Source organism: Lepisma saccharinum, chromosome 25 (assembly GCF_977018435.1).
Source record: "Lepisma saccharinum chromosome 25, izLepSacc3.1, whole genome shotgun sequence".
NCBI lineage: Eukaryota > Metazoa > Arthropoda > Insecta > Zygentoma > Lepismatidae > Lepisma > Lepisma saccharinum.
In genome coordinates this window covers 7,091,272-7,106,489 of record NC_139253.1, presented here as the reverse complement: position 1 = coordinate 7,106,489, position 15,218 = coordinate 7,091,272, and the positions used below count along the sequence as shown (strand labels likewise).

The window sequence follows — 15,218 nt, the reverse complement described above, 5'->3', positions numbered from 1 at the left end:
TCTTTAGTTGATTAGTTAAATTTGAGTTTGAAATTATTATACAACTAGCTGATTGCCCGGCGTTGCCCGGGTATTTATTTATCCGAATCTTATATATATATATATATATATATATATATATATATATATATATATATATATATATATATAAAATGTCATCGTGAATGTCACCAATGAGCTTAGTGACTCCCAAAACTATGGATTCGACACTAATGTATGTCATTTTTGACATTTTGTTTTTTCACCCCCCCCCCCCCATGCCGATAGGTGATGAAGTTGGAGCATTCGGAGTGTGACTATTCATCTTAGCGACCCCGAAAACTATGGATTCGAGACTAATATCGGTCGTTTTCGGTTATTTTTACATGCCACCCCTTCCCACCCCGACCCCTAGGGGTGCCAGGGGTTTGAACGGCATTCGCAGTGTCACTATTCATCTTAGCGACCCCGAAAACTACGGATTCGAGACTAATATTGGTCGTTTTCGATTATTTTTACATGTCACCCCTTCCCACCCCCACCCCTAGTGGTGCCAGGTGTGTCATACCCCCACAGTATTTCTTTCCAGATTGCAAGTCATATGTGTACGAAGTTTGGTTGAAATCGCTCCAGGCATTCGAGAGTTATGCCGGAACAAACTCTCACACACACAATCCATTTTTATATATATAATAAATATAGATTAACAATTTTTCGTACATTAGTATATCCCGTAAAATTTGTGACGTGTTTGTAGATGTTTTCGAGTCTGAGTATGTGAAATGCTAGCTGTAAACTTCACACCTTAAATATTTTAAATATTTGTACCGTTTAATTGAATTTAATTACAATTTTTGGATACATTGCAATCACACAGACACTTTATATTGTTAATATATCTGTGTGTGTTTCAGTAGCGTAACTAACATACTCTGCGTCCCCCGCAACTTTCAGTTGTACGCCCCTACTCGTTTAAAAGAAAGACCTTTCCTTTCTAAAATATTAATTAATGCCTACATTTATACTAGTAGGTACGGTATATACAAATATGAAAATACATACATGTAATTTGAATTAATATAAAAACTCTGATAGCGTCGTCGCATTGTAATCAAGGGGTCCAGGGTTCGATACCCGGTGGAGGCACATAGTGGCTCGGATCCCACTTTAAACTGTAGGTGCAGTCCCGATTAGTCTTACTGTGCACAAATTGGACTTAAAACACCAACCAACGAACGATTTAATTAGTTCTAAGCTGCTCTGATTTCTCTGATGAGTCCATTTATTGCGAAAAAAAGAAAGGAAGCCTCCTTACTAAAGTTTGGCACACCAATTTGTTCCTTAAACCACTGAAAATATTGAGCCATATTTTTTGTGCATTATCTGGAACTCGAATTATACAGGAATGAACTTAAATATCGCGATCTTGATTGCGAATGAAATATACGGGAGAAATAGCTCAATACGAGTCAGGGAGAATAAAAAAACAAAGTCCAAACACGGGAGTTCCGGGAAATACGGGAGAGTTAGTCACCCTAGATATAAAGGTTAAATTGAGCCCCAGTGACCATAAATTGCGCCTTTGTGGAAACTTTTAGGGGGTATTGAGGAAATTTTGACTGGGATTTGGGGGGGGGGGGGTTCCTCATTTATGCCTACTTTAGAGATTTTCAATGCCAATAAACAGATAGAAAGAGGTGCACATCACTTTTCTCAGTAGACATTTTCTGTCCCTATTTTCCTCAAATACGGGCCAAGAAAGCCGTAAATCCAACATAAACTATAAAAGCTGGTCTTAAAACATTTAATTTATGAAGTAATACAAGATTGGATTAAAAGTAATTAATTCTTGAATCGGAGTGACCAGTGGCGCAACCACAGGGGGGCAGGGGGCATTGCCCACCCAACCTTCGACGGAAGTCAATTCTAGGGGGGGGCAAACATTGACGACCAAGGGCAACTGCAGGTGGCACAGAGGAGCAATTACCTCCCTTGGTTTCAAATTATATGCAAATAAAAATACATTTCGTAAAATTCTCTTGCTGGCTTCGCTCGCAATACCTTCTTTTCTCAGTGTCATCAAGTTCAGACCAGTAGATAAGGGCGGCGAAAAAAACAAAAAAAAAAACGTTGGGGCTCCGTTATATTATTTGCGTCCTATTAGGGCAAATGGAGGGGCAAGGGGGCAAACATTGGCGGCCAAGGGCACATGCATAGGGACACAGAGGAGCAATTGCCCTCTTCGATTTCAAATTTTATGCACATAAAAATACATTTCGTAAAATTTTCTTGCTCGCTTCGCTTGCAATGCCTTCTTTTCTCAGTCTTGTCAAGTTCAGAGCCGCGGGAGTCGGCCATGGACGCCGAGCGATCTAAATTTAAAAAGTTGTAAAAGAGATATTGCCATGGCATCCAGTGAAATTAAATTTATTTGCACTCTATTAAATCAATATTGTTTTCAGTTGAATAAATTGGATCTAAAAATCTTCTTGCTCATCTCGCTCGCAGTGTGCTTTTTTTCTGTGATGTAATGCATTTAAATAATATATGTTATACAATTGAATACGTACGCAACTTACTGTTAGCATGTTGCATATGTATTTTGTGTCACTCAATATTGCATATGTGTAAAACATATGTTCTACTTGAAAGTTATACATGTTATATGTACAAAAAGAATTATCACCGCAATGAATTTATCATTCATTTTCTGCCATTCAAAAATACAGTTTGTTTGCCTGTTTTCCATTATTAGCTAATGTAAATATTTCAAATCTTTAATACTACCACTACTAGTGGTAGTAATAATAATAATAATAATAATAATAATAATAATGCCATTATTGTTATTATTATTATCATTATGATTGGTACATTTATCCTGGTACTTGGCCCCCCAGACGAAAATTCGTGGTTGCGCCTCTGGGAGTGGCATTCCTAAATAAGGCTGAATAACTATGCAATATATTCTAATGGATGACTCGACCATATCGCCTCTGAATATAATTTTTGGGTAGCAACAGTGCAAAAATGCTTTATGTTTTAATGATACACGTGATACAGAAGAAGCACAAATATATATAAAAAAACACATTTAGATAAATAAGGAAAATTTCCGTAAGTGAACTCGAAATATTAAAAGACAGGACGCTCTGTATTTTTGTACCCCTGCCTACAAATCTTCCCCCTTGAGGATAAATACTAAAAATTCTACTCAAAGCTGTTGTTTCTAAAGCATTCGTGGTTACCTTGAAATCGCATGTTTCAGAAGACAAGGACGGTTGCACAAGAAATTCCCATGACCCTTTATTTCGCTTCTTTTCGACCTGGACCTGAGAAAGTACATTGTTGAACACATTTGTTCAGTTTCCCTTGAGCCCGGTTCCCGAAATTTCTTTTGAATGGGTGGCGTATTGAAATAAACGAATGAATGATAATAACGATGAAAGTTTTATAAAAGGGAGAAACAGAGACTTGGCAACACCGCGCGAACCGTCTCACCTGGTTGACTGTTGCGCAGTGCGCCTGCGCGCAGTTCGGTTGCCACAGCTGGAACCTGTTGCATGGGAGAGCGTGTGTGTGTGTCTGGCGCGATAGTTTTGGTTGGTTGGGTCGAGCAGCGTGCTGACCGTTGACTGCGGCAAAGAGGAGTGCAAGTTATTCAAAAAAATTAACGTGGCCGCCCTTCGTAATACAAGAAATGGGCAGTTTTCGGCTGCATACTGTGGTGCTTTTGCTAAACAACGAACTCTCAGTGTAGTGTGACAGTGCGGTTGTATTCAAATATAAAAAGAGTTCGTTACGAGTTTTAACAGATTCGAAAAAAAAAGCTGGGAATTACATGTGAGTGCATTGTTCAAATTTGGCTGTGCCAAGTCTGCAACTTGTCCTTCTTGTTGGAACGCAAGAAGGGACCAAGGAAAGGCAGAATTCTAAGACATCGCAGGGACATTGTTTTGGTAAGTATTGGCGGAGCGTGTCTCCTTCCTTTGTAGACAGTTAACTGTAGAAAGTGAAGTGCAAGACGCATGCTTCCTGTTTTGTTTTCAAATCGAGACAGGTGAAGCTGGTAGAAAAATTCGTTATCACCTGAATTCATAATGAGAAATTTAACGTTATTCTTGGAATTATTAAACTATGCGTTCTTGTAATTTGTACGTCTATGTTTGAAGCTTGCTTTTGTTGTGTTGAACAAAAGGCTTAATTCTGAACGTCTTGCTGTACAGTGAATGACACTACAGTGTAGTATGAATCATGGTGTTCGCTTCTTCAGTTAAATTGTTCCGTTGTCTAGGCCCAAAATTTTGTTTCGCCCGCCATTGTTAATCAGATTTGCATACTGCTAGCAAATATGCACCGTCGAATAATTAATACATCTGAGAACGATTTATGTGCCAATTTGATGTTCATGAAAGTGGCATTGTTCTGGAGATTTGAACTAGCCACGGTGTAAAGTAATAGAGCTACTACGTATTTTCAATAAATGTATCCCAAACGTACACAAAGCGTTATTCGAAATATAGCTCGGAAAACGTATTAGATTCGAACCTAACCTAGTGTTAAGCGACATGAAACAGCTTAAAACATCCATTCAATAACAATGCATACGCCTGTGCGGCATTTTCACAGAAATTTATGAAATGTCAACTTGACAAATCGCAGAAATTGCCCAATTCCTGTGTTCGTCGATTGTCTATATTTCCACGGAAATATTTCGTAACGTTTTCCTTAATATTGCTCTATTCGTGGTAATATATACGAGTAGCAATTAAAATAATTTAAATTGATATTAATGAAATAATTATATGGGACTTTATGGACTCGTTAAAGGAATTGAAATGTTTTTCTTACAAAATAAATCGAAATGTAAGAATTCGTAGATTGTATATTTTCTCTTTAGTATTGTGTGAATGTAAAATATATGCTGTTAATTTTTGCATTTAATAAAAATATGGGCCGAAATGTCTTTCCTAATAAAAGTTGTAAAGTGTGAGGAAAGACGTAATGTATTTGACTCAGATGTCAAGTAAAGTTTGAACTAAGACGTCAATGCTGTAGCCGAAGTTCGCGGTATTTTCACGAGACGTCAAAAACTAATAGTAAATCGTTAGTTAACGTTAGTGATTAGCCCCTCCCCTTCTCTTGTGGACGCTAAAACTCAGATATTAGTCTTTCCTTGACTTCTTGAAGCTGAGATCATCACCTTGAAGTGTCAAAAATTAACAGTGGATAGACAAAGTATGCTGATTAATATCACCTTTACGTCTGTAATTGAGCGATGTGTATGCAAAATGATCGCTTTTAAAGTGATTATTTCCCGATGTTTTCTGCGCTTCAAAATGCCAAAACAAAAACTGGAAGGGAGAAACAGTGTGTAGAATTCAAGACTCACACTATCGGGAAATTACGATTTTTTTTCCGTTCTGACCAAAATAATCCGTCCCTTACAGCCTTAAATTCTGTGATAATATGGGCGTTTCTTTGCGACTCATCTAATTGTGAATATTAATCCCAGAGAAACAGAAATGTGAAGAGATCTTACTGTAGAAGTTGGAGAGTATTGTTTGTGTTTACCCTTTGGCAATGTGAAGCCATGTTGCTTCGTTCAAGTCACCAACAAAAGGTTGCATTCTTGCCGTTTTCAAAGTTGCCGATTATCATTGTGGGAAATGTTCAGGCTGCTGTGTTGGTTTATCATGCGACCTTGTATTATCAATCCTGGGTACCAGTAATTTGTCAACAAGGTCATCCTGTGCATACATTACAACAGAAAAGAATAATTGTTCTGCCCTTGAGAGATATGTCTTCAGTTTGTCACCAAGTATCTGTATTTTATATTTACGTCGCTTTCACAACTCTGGGCTAATCACGTCGATAAGAGTGTATACAGAAATGGTCAAATGGGTGAAGGAACAAACATAAGTCAATCGACAAACGTAATGAAATGTACAATGAGGTGGACAAGTATTGCTCAGCAAATTGTCGGTCACTATTCTCATGAATTTTTCATTTCATATATATATAAGGAATAGATCTTCACATGTGCTGGTGCAGAGGTCAACATATTGTATCTCGTTTTGTTTTAATTCTTGAAGCTCTCATTGCATAAAACTAAGAGAATAAGCATGGTGATGGAAAAATTGCTTTGAATATTTATGCATCCCACTGCACATCCATAGAGCCACAGTTGTGTTAATTTCTCCATCACGAAGGCTGACTGCAAGGAAATATTATTTTGTTGCATTACTTATATTTGACAGACAATTCCACATATGTGAAACATCAACAGCGAAATATCAGACTAAACCAAGGCTGGTTGTGTTCTTGTGCTCGTGGTAAATGATGGTCCTGGCTGTGCCCCCAATCTTTTTTACTGGCGACGTTTCTGTTCTTTGGACCAGACATGCTTTTACTGGAAAACACTGTATTGGCACAAATTATAATAGGAATGCTAAAACTTTGTTTCAAGCTGAATCCATTGACATGCATCTTCATTCAGTTTGTGACAGTTTCTCCTCTGCGGATATTTGTATTATTTTATTTTTTAAAAAATCTCGAATGACCGTTATACTACATCAAAGATATCTATGCCCTTGGGAAATATGCAAAATACAAGCTGAACGTTCGACACTAGCGCCACCGCTGCCAGGACAGAGTTACAAAAATAATGGCAGATCTGTACTTATTATTTTATGTACTGTTCAACAAATGTTGACTTTCCCCACACTGATAGTTTATCATGTATTGAGTGTTGATTTAGTTTTGTCTTAGCCTCTTCAGCCCAATACTTGAGTATATTGCTGTGGTAATCAATTAACGTACCTTCTACATCCTGTATGCCAATTTTTAAATTGTTGGTGTTAAAATTACACCAGCGATACCGAAAGTGAGTTAGCAATGTAATTGGAAAGGCTTTAGTAACATTCATCTACCATAACATATGACGTGAGGTGAATGTTATGTCTGCAATTGTATCGTTGCTTTTGAGTCTGCTGTGGGTGGTAAAGAACCTTCGGAGTAATTTGTCCTTTCTAAATTGTTGCCTACGCAACTGCTGCTCATCCATTTGTTAATGGAAGTGTGAATATTTGTTCCGAGGTTGAAGTGACATTTTGTCGCTCTCTTGGCAAAAGATTAGACCTTACGCGAGCTATACCTTAATTTCGGTATAAATTGTTTGTATTTACATTATGAAACGTTCTTATGTTCTAAACAAACTGTATATATTTGGAGTAAGGTAGACAAAACGCTTTTTAAACATTAGGGTTATCCAGTTGTACTATTACAATAATTTTAAGTTAGATAAAAATGGGAAGGTATTTATTGTTCCAAACTTCTTTCGAAACTTTGATATATTTGTAAACCTTAACCACAACCAATACCAAGCGATTGTCTGATTTGTCGGTTATAAATATTAAAGTTAAATCATTAGTAGCAGTTGAGAAAATTTACAGCGTGGTTGCATGTGCATTCTAGATATATTGTTCAAGGGTTCATAGCGTCGAAACGAGGCGTCTATCGGATAAACTTTTATTAACGAAAGTTGTTTGCTTTACGGCCTCTTTATACTAAATATTTCGAAACTAGACAAAGGCTGTTAAATCTAGTCTAGTTTCCATATCATTCCTACTTATATACTACCTGTATTCGGGACTTGAATTCGCACTCCTTGTTTGCAAGTCTATATCACAAACTAGTACGATATCGGGAATATCCCCTGTGGAGAAGCGGTCTTTATCATACCGCCATGATATTTTGCCAGTAAGATTTCTCAATATGGATATTCCGATTTTGCAATTTCATTATCATGTGAAAACCTTTCCTCATACTTAGAGATTATACACTTCTGTTCAGATAACATGGTACATTCTTGAACCTAATAATATGCAATGAAATGTTATCTAAATATTAGTTTTAATCCTTGCCATATCACCTGTGACGAGCAAATATATTATAATGTTGAATTTTAACTGATGACTTTCCAATGTGAATTTATGAACACCCCATGTCTAAAGACAGTTAAATAAACTGTTAACAAAAAGTTGCCTAACATGATGTATGAACGCTATAGGATTAGTGGTGAATACAGTAAAATTGAAGTCAACTATTGTACTGAATAAATTAGGTTTCACACTGGAGATTTGATGTAGAGAATTTAATGAGAATGACCCCAAAGACGAAAACTTAAGACAAGTAACAAAACCAGGCTACGTCACTGCTGATTTTGGAGAGGAATGTTGTTTGTTACGACTGATCGAGTTTCGATGGATGGCTTGGTAATTGAGTTTTTATGAAGGCTCCCTTCTATCATTCCACAATATATTAGAATGATTCATATAAAATCGCTGTGATTTCTTTAGTGCCACTTAAACCACGCGATATATTTTGATGTTGCCTCTGTTTACTGGTTAGTGAATATTGGGTTTGTTGGCTATTCTTAAATCAACAAGTAAGTTAGTTACATGTCAAATAATGGTGAACGATCACATGTAAAAGTTTCAATGATTGATTCCTTGAATTGGGTTATTTTACATCGCTTTTCTGTATATTTTGGCTAATCGAAACAGGATGAAAGATGTGATGAAATTGATGAAGTGTCACAAAGAACTTCCATGTCCAAGCTGGGATTTGAACCCCCGGTACCTCTGTACATTACATGGCGTGATGGGAGATAGAGCTACGTAGGAGCCACACATTCACAAGCTCGGCAATTTGTGAAGGTGATGTGATTAGCACCTCGCTCCGTTCACCTTTACTCTTCCAGAGGCTGGCTGGATGAACCCCAGAGCCAAACCCTACCGACTGGATCACCGCTGCATTTTTTTAGTTGCGATAACACCTTTCTTTTACGTAAATGATGACCTAGATTGCAAACCCAAACACACATTTCTGCTACTCTCTGGCTGGTTTTTTGTTTTCCAATTCCACGTATCTTGTATTCTCAGTCGACATTGAAGCAGCATTGGTATTCAAATCCTTTAGTAATATTTCAGGGAAGCTGTCACAAATGAAAATTCCTTTCAGTCGAGGATGTTCAGCCATGTTGGAAAGATATTCCCCATGTCAGCACAGGTGTTTCGAATCCGACTACAATTCTGGATGACCTTTAAGAGTAATGCAACCTTGAGCGTGTCATATCCATACATCTCAGCAATTTCGACGGCGGCGAATTGCTCAAAAGAACCGGTTTTTAGAATTTCTGCCGTGCCTGAAGAACGAAGGATGTTCAGTGTAGCCTGGAGGTTTCGGAAATACCTTCGGCATGAGGAAAGAGCTCGGCTGGAAATTCGACGCCTCCAGCGGATACTTCTCGTGTTGCGATGATGCTATGTGCCGAGTTGAGAGAATTCGGGGGGCTGTAATTTTTAGTAATTAGTGTGTTTTACAGTATCCACGGCCTTGGGTGCAATTTTTGTGGGTTTCCGGCGGTTGCACCAGGAATTTCCGTTTCAATTTTTGTCGTGGTGGCTGGCTTCTGTGAGAATTGGCGTGCGATCGTTCAGTGAACTTCTTCCTTGGATTTTCGCGTGAGAGATTTCAGAATGGAACATGGGACGAATTTGTATTATGGCGCTAGTCGATCGTGCCATTGTGTTAGATTTCTGCTTTCTATAATGTTCCTGCACATGCGCCATTTTTTTAAAACTTCAATCTTCCGTGGCAACGAATAATCAAGCTAAATAAAAGTTCTGCAAAAGTTTGAGCTATGTGGTAGGGAAAGTGTCGAGACAAACTCAACTTTAGTTTCGTCTCGATTTATAAACATTCGTATAGTCTCGAAATATGTAATACGGACGGTATAAGTTTTTCACTTCATTGCCTTCTTTCCACATGCTGTTTGTATACACTTTTTCTTTGTTTTTCAGTTATACACATCCGTAAATTTATCCATATTCTGTATATTTATGTACAAATAGCATAACACATTAATATAAGTAGCGCAGTAAGTAGTTGTTTGTAGTTAGAGAATCAGTGCAAAGTAAACTGTAAGCTTAGCTGTAACCCCACTGCAAATTATTAATAATAATGATGATAATACTTAGTGCAGGTACATCGTTGAGGACACGGCTGACCCAAAATTGTCCGCGACCTAGAGAAAATTTTAATTAATAAGTTTTAGAAAATCTCCAATCGGTTTCATCAGTTTATTTACTTGCAGCGATTTTGATTACGTTAAATGTTGATGTAATAATCTGCCTTGCGATTATTCGAAAAACATAGTTGACATGTATATTAATTTCATAAAGAAGTATGTACTAGATCACAATTTGCATTATTCAGTGGCTTGATTGATTTCATTCTTTGCACTCACTGAATTTTCCCTATTTTCATATTCAGAAATGTAGGCTGTGTGTGTGCGCACTACTTTGGAAACATCCTGTTGGTTCAGTTACCGCGTTTTCAAAAGATAAGGTGGATATTGAACATCAGTTAAACGCAGCGTGATAAGGATTAGCGACTCCATGCCGTGTTTCATTTCTGCGTTTCCTGTCATAGTTTGATTTCTGATATTGATAATACGTGTGAAAGGTTTATTCCTAAGATAACCTCACTGGTCGAGTATTTGCTTGATTGGAGCTGTCTAGATATGAAACCGTATGACGCCTTTTTAACGAAAGCAATTCGAACTGATGTCCAATAAGATAAGGGGAATAGTTGATTTAAGCTATTCAGTGTACGAATCAGTAAAACTAAAGTTTGAGATCTTGCACCAATTTTTTAAAGAAAGAAATAGGACGTGTTTAATTCAGATGTTATGTACTATTTTCAGAAACTTCGAACTAGAAATACAAAAGAAAAGTTTCTAATGAGTGGAGAAAGATAAATGAAAAATAATGTAGAACATTGCATTTTGACCTAAATTTGAAATAACAAATATAAAATTGTTACACTTTCTTAATGCAACAAGATTTCATTCTGTACAAGGACGTATTTAGGGTGTTTCCTGGGGTCCGGACTCCCCGAAAGACTTACCAAGTAATGAAATTAAATAATGAAAACATACTTTTTTAGTACTGTATTTGTTGTGTAATCGAATATTATTCATTTCCGCCGAACGTACTGGAAGGAAAGGCTTATATTGTGAACATACGGTTGCGAAGGGCAGTTTCATAGAATATTTAAGCACACTGCTACGTATAATAATGTGCATAACATATTAATCAGGAACTTTACTTTTTGTCTACTGGATCTAACATCCTTTTTGTTATTCAATAAAAATGTAACTGTTTATCTATTTGACATTAATTTCCCAACCAGGGAAGTTGTTTTTATGCAAACTTTTGCGATATTAACTACACCTAAGCTAGATAATGAATAGACGCTGTTATATCTCCATTGCTATACACCCAACGGCAAAGAAACAGTAGGCGAATTGTCCATCACAATTTTCATCCGATCTGTATTACACAATGTGATGGCACTGAATTGAAATAATGACGTCAATAAGCAGAGAATGCGTGCTTCGAACAAACATATTTTCATTCCATAAAACGACACAAGACGTAGAAGAAGAAAGTAATTAATATAGCGATGGACAATTTGCCTACAATTATCTTTGCCGTTTACTGTACCTCCTTTTTACTTTTGTAAAATAATAACAATAATGATTATTAATTTACATATTTCATTAATGGTATTAATTTAATGTGATTATTTTAATTTACTCATTTATATTATGTATTATTTCCGAGAGTTAGTTCGGACCCCCCTCCCCGAAATACATTTCTAGATACGTGCCTGATTAGCTATACGGTTTTGAATTAAAGCACCGAAGATTTATGCACAATACTACTAATAATATGCATAAAATATTAATAACTTTTGTGTCAACTAGATTATGAAAAAGTCACCCTTTTCTGTTATTCAATAAATATTCATTTCTTTATCTATTTGACATTAATTTCCTTGCCTGGACAGTTGTTTTTATACAAATTTTGGCGATGTTAACTACACATAATTTAGATAATGAATACGTGCTGTTATATCTATATTCTTTAGCGTCTCTTTACCTGTAATAATATTAGTTAATTTACATATTATGAATAGGCCTATATTAACTCATTAATTTAAACATTTATATTATTATTTCTGAGATACTCTGTTCGGAGTCCCCCAAGAGGTTTACCCATTGAGGAGTGGGGTGTATGCCCAAATTTAGGGGGTGTAAGGGTAAATTTCGAGCCAAACTGACCACAAATTGGACCCTTGTGAAAAATTTTAGGGGGTCTTGCAGGTGTGTGGATAAATCACTCCCCCTACCTTCACCTGGAAATATATTTCTAGATATATGCCTGATGCTGTAGCATTCGCTTCAGCCATTACTGCGAGTGTTGTGTTCGTCATTGGTCAGCGTCAGCTGCAAAGTGCGTTAGCCTCGCCCTAGGGGTAGAAGTACCGTAAGATTGGGATCACGCAATTCTCGAGCGAGATGGACATTCTCGCTTAGCTGTTTTCTTCTTTTTTATTTTTTTGGACAGGGATTACTTTCTAAGATCTCGTGCTCTGCCATGTCACGACGCTGTCCGAACACGAAACGTGAGCGGGGGAGGAGATGCCGAATTCTTTGCGTGTTCTCTTCGTGGCATGCGTTCCCGCGCAAGTGTTCAAGAGTTATGCAGGTGCGTGAAAGAAAATGAAGGCATGAGTTGGTGTGTTCCGTACTACGGAGTGAAAGGCACTTTGTATTGAACGAATGTCGATGTTTACAAGTGAAAAAAATTCTCACGACATTTAGCCCCCTTTCCCCCTCGTAGTGTGAGTTTCAAAGCAGGAGGAAGGGTTACGGTTCTTCAAGATCTTTAAAAAACAATTGTCGAGCTACTTTATAAGCGGAATAGTAGCAGACTATTCATTAATTTGTTTTCTGCCCAGGGGAACGTCTTTCCTTGCAACCTCCATGCTGTTCGATCTTCAGCTCTTCCCTTTGTAGCAGCGTAGGACCCTTTTATTTTGACTTCGTCAATCACTTGGAATCTTCTTTCCCTTGACCATTCCTTCAATAACATCCCTTAGGATACAGTTTCTTTTCCTCTTCATGATTGTCCACCATTGATCTCTTTTTCCAAACTCTTTCTATCAGTGTTTCATTTCTCACTTTTTCTGTCCATTTCACCTGTTCCATTCGTCTCCATAGCCACATTTCCAGAGCTTCCATTCGCTCTTTCTCCGTTGTTCTCAATGTCTGTTTCCGCACCATATAGCCTACAGCTACACTCCATACAAAGCATTTCATTAGTCTTTTCCTCAGTTCTTTGTTCATTCATTCACAGAAAATATTTTTCTTTCTATTGAAGGCTTCCTTCGCCATTGCTATTCATACTTTTATTTCTTGACTGCATTTCATATCACTGCTTATGATGCATCCAAGATATTTAAAGCTGTCTACTTCAGGGTGCGAAATTTCCGGTCGCCAGGTCGCCATTGGCGACCAAAAGTTTTGGGCTGGCGACTAAAATTTCGTTGTTTCAAATGTGTGTCAAACACGCTTCAAGACTTCACCTGTTGAGAGAAACGACAGAAGTTATAGAAGAAATTCTAAAACTGAGTGATATCCACACTATTATGTGGTTAGCCAGGAAAGAACGTGCAATAAGAGCTCTCTTGCAATCATGGAAAGCTGTTGTGACCATCTTGAACAGGTGGCCCATAGAAGAGACAATGATGGCGCTAAAGCTAAGGATTTGCTGAAAAGTTTGAAGCAATTTAAATTTGTTAAGCGTCTGTACTTCCTTTTGGATTTCTACGGGCAATTGAACCCTTTAAGCGTGGCACTACAAAATAAGAATCTTTTGATTTCATCTCTGAAAATAAGAATTGAACACTGTATTTCAGTTTTGGCTGACCTGGAATCTAATGTTGGACCAAGCGAACAAGATTTCTTGGACCATGTATCCATTTCAGGGAAGATCAGGGATGTGCAAGAGTTTCAGACTGTTAGAGGAAACTTAATTAACAATGCGAAGGTGTACATTACAGAAACATTGCCGTCTATGTCAACAGATGCGATTGCATCTCTGCATGTTTCGACACCTTGGGTTGGCCTCCCAAAGAAAATATTCTTCAGTTTGAGATAGAAGAAATAAAGAAGCTCTACATATACTTGAACCCGAGCCTTTATAATGAGAAAATGGATGTTCTGTCAGCAGAGTGGACAGAATACGAACTTTTGTTTCCTTCTCCAACTTTGAATCGGACGCTGGAGAAGATCCACAGTGCGGAGTGTTCAGCAAGATTCCGCAATTTGCTCCAGATTTTGACATTTTGTGCTGTTCTACCAGTGAGCACAGCTTCATGTGAGGGAGGTTTCAACTGTCACAACAGACTCAAGACTACTTACAGGAACTCTCTGAAGACTGAGACACTGGATGATTTGCTCAGAGTTTTCGTAAACTGACCCCCCCTCCCCCCATCCTCACTGTCAGAGTTTGACCCAGCAGCTGCGATTGAAAAGTGGTACTTCAGTGCAGAACGACAGCGCTACACAAACATTAATTCCTAACTTGTTAATAATTGCTCATATTTTTATTATTTATCAATATAAAATAGTGGCGACCAAAGATTTTAGTCCGGCGACTGACTTCAAACTTGAAATTTCATGCCCTGGTCTACTTGATCGATTCTCTTACTTCTGACACTCATATTTGCCTTCCTCTACTTTCTTCCGATCACCACTGCTTTCTTCCGATCACCACTGCTTTCGTTTTATTCAGGCAGATAAGACGCCGAAGGGACTCGCCTAATTAGGTGTTGGATTTTACTTTTAAACGCTGGCCGCTTTGCAATCAAACTGCCAGGGGTTCAATACTCGGTGGAGGGACATAGTAGTTCGGATCCCACTTTAAGCTGTAGGTTGATTCCGAAATTGTGTAGTTGATTATAAACGTTTCTGTATCTTATTGTATTGGAAAATGTGGTGCGCTATATTTCGGTATGCAAGTGCTTGAAGGCTCTATAAAGGGTTGACTGGAGAACTGACCTATTTTGTAGATTAACAGGTAGAGTACGGTAACTTGTAACAGGAATCTTTGTGACTGTCACATTATGTCCAGTAAATTCATCGCACAAAGATAGTACATTTTTCAATTTTAATGATCTCACTTAACCCAAGACACAACCTTCACAGATTGCTAGTAAGGACAATTTTTAACGTAATGGCCGTAGGAATGTTGATCATTACAGACCGGATTTTAAAGGGAAGTCCTTTTTATTTTTCCAGATGGATCTAGGTATAAATAACA

The 15,218-nt window shown here is 37.6% G+C and overlaps 1 protein-coding gene across 3 annotated transcripts in view; it reads left to right on the top strand.

The window, feature by feature from the left end:
• LOC145978691 (uncharacterized) overlaps positions 1-15,218 on the top strand; it is a 450,589-nt gene that overhangs the window by 204,709 nt on the left and 230,662 nt on the right. The window contains exon 1 of one of the 3 annotated variants that reach the window (XM_083111479.1): positions 3,538-3,938. The exons of the other annotated variants lie outside the window; for them this stretch is intronic. The gene's annotated coding sequence lies outside the window, so the exon portion shown is untranslated. Of the gene's footprint in view, positions 1-3,537; positions 3,939-15,218 lie in introns of those variants that run through there. 3 annotated transcript variants of the gene reach the window in all.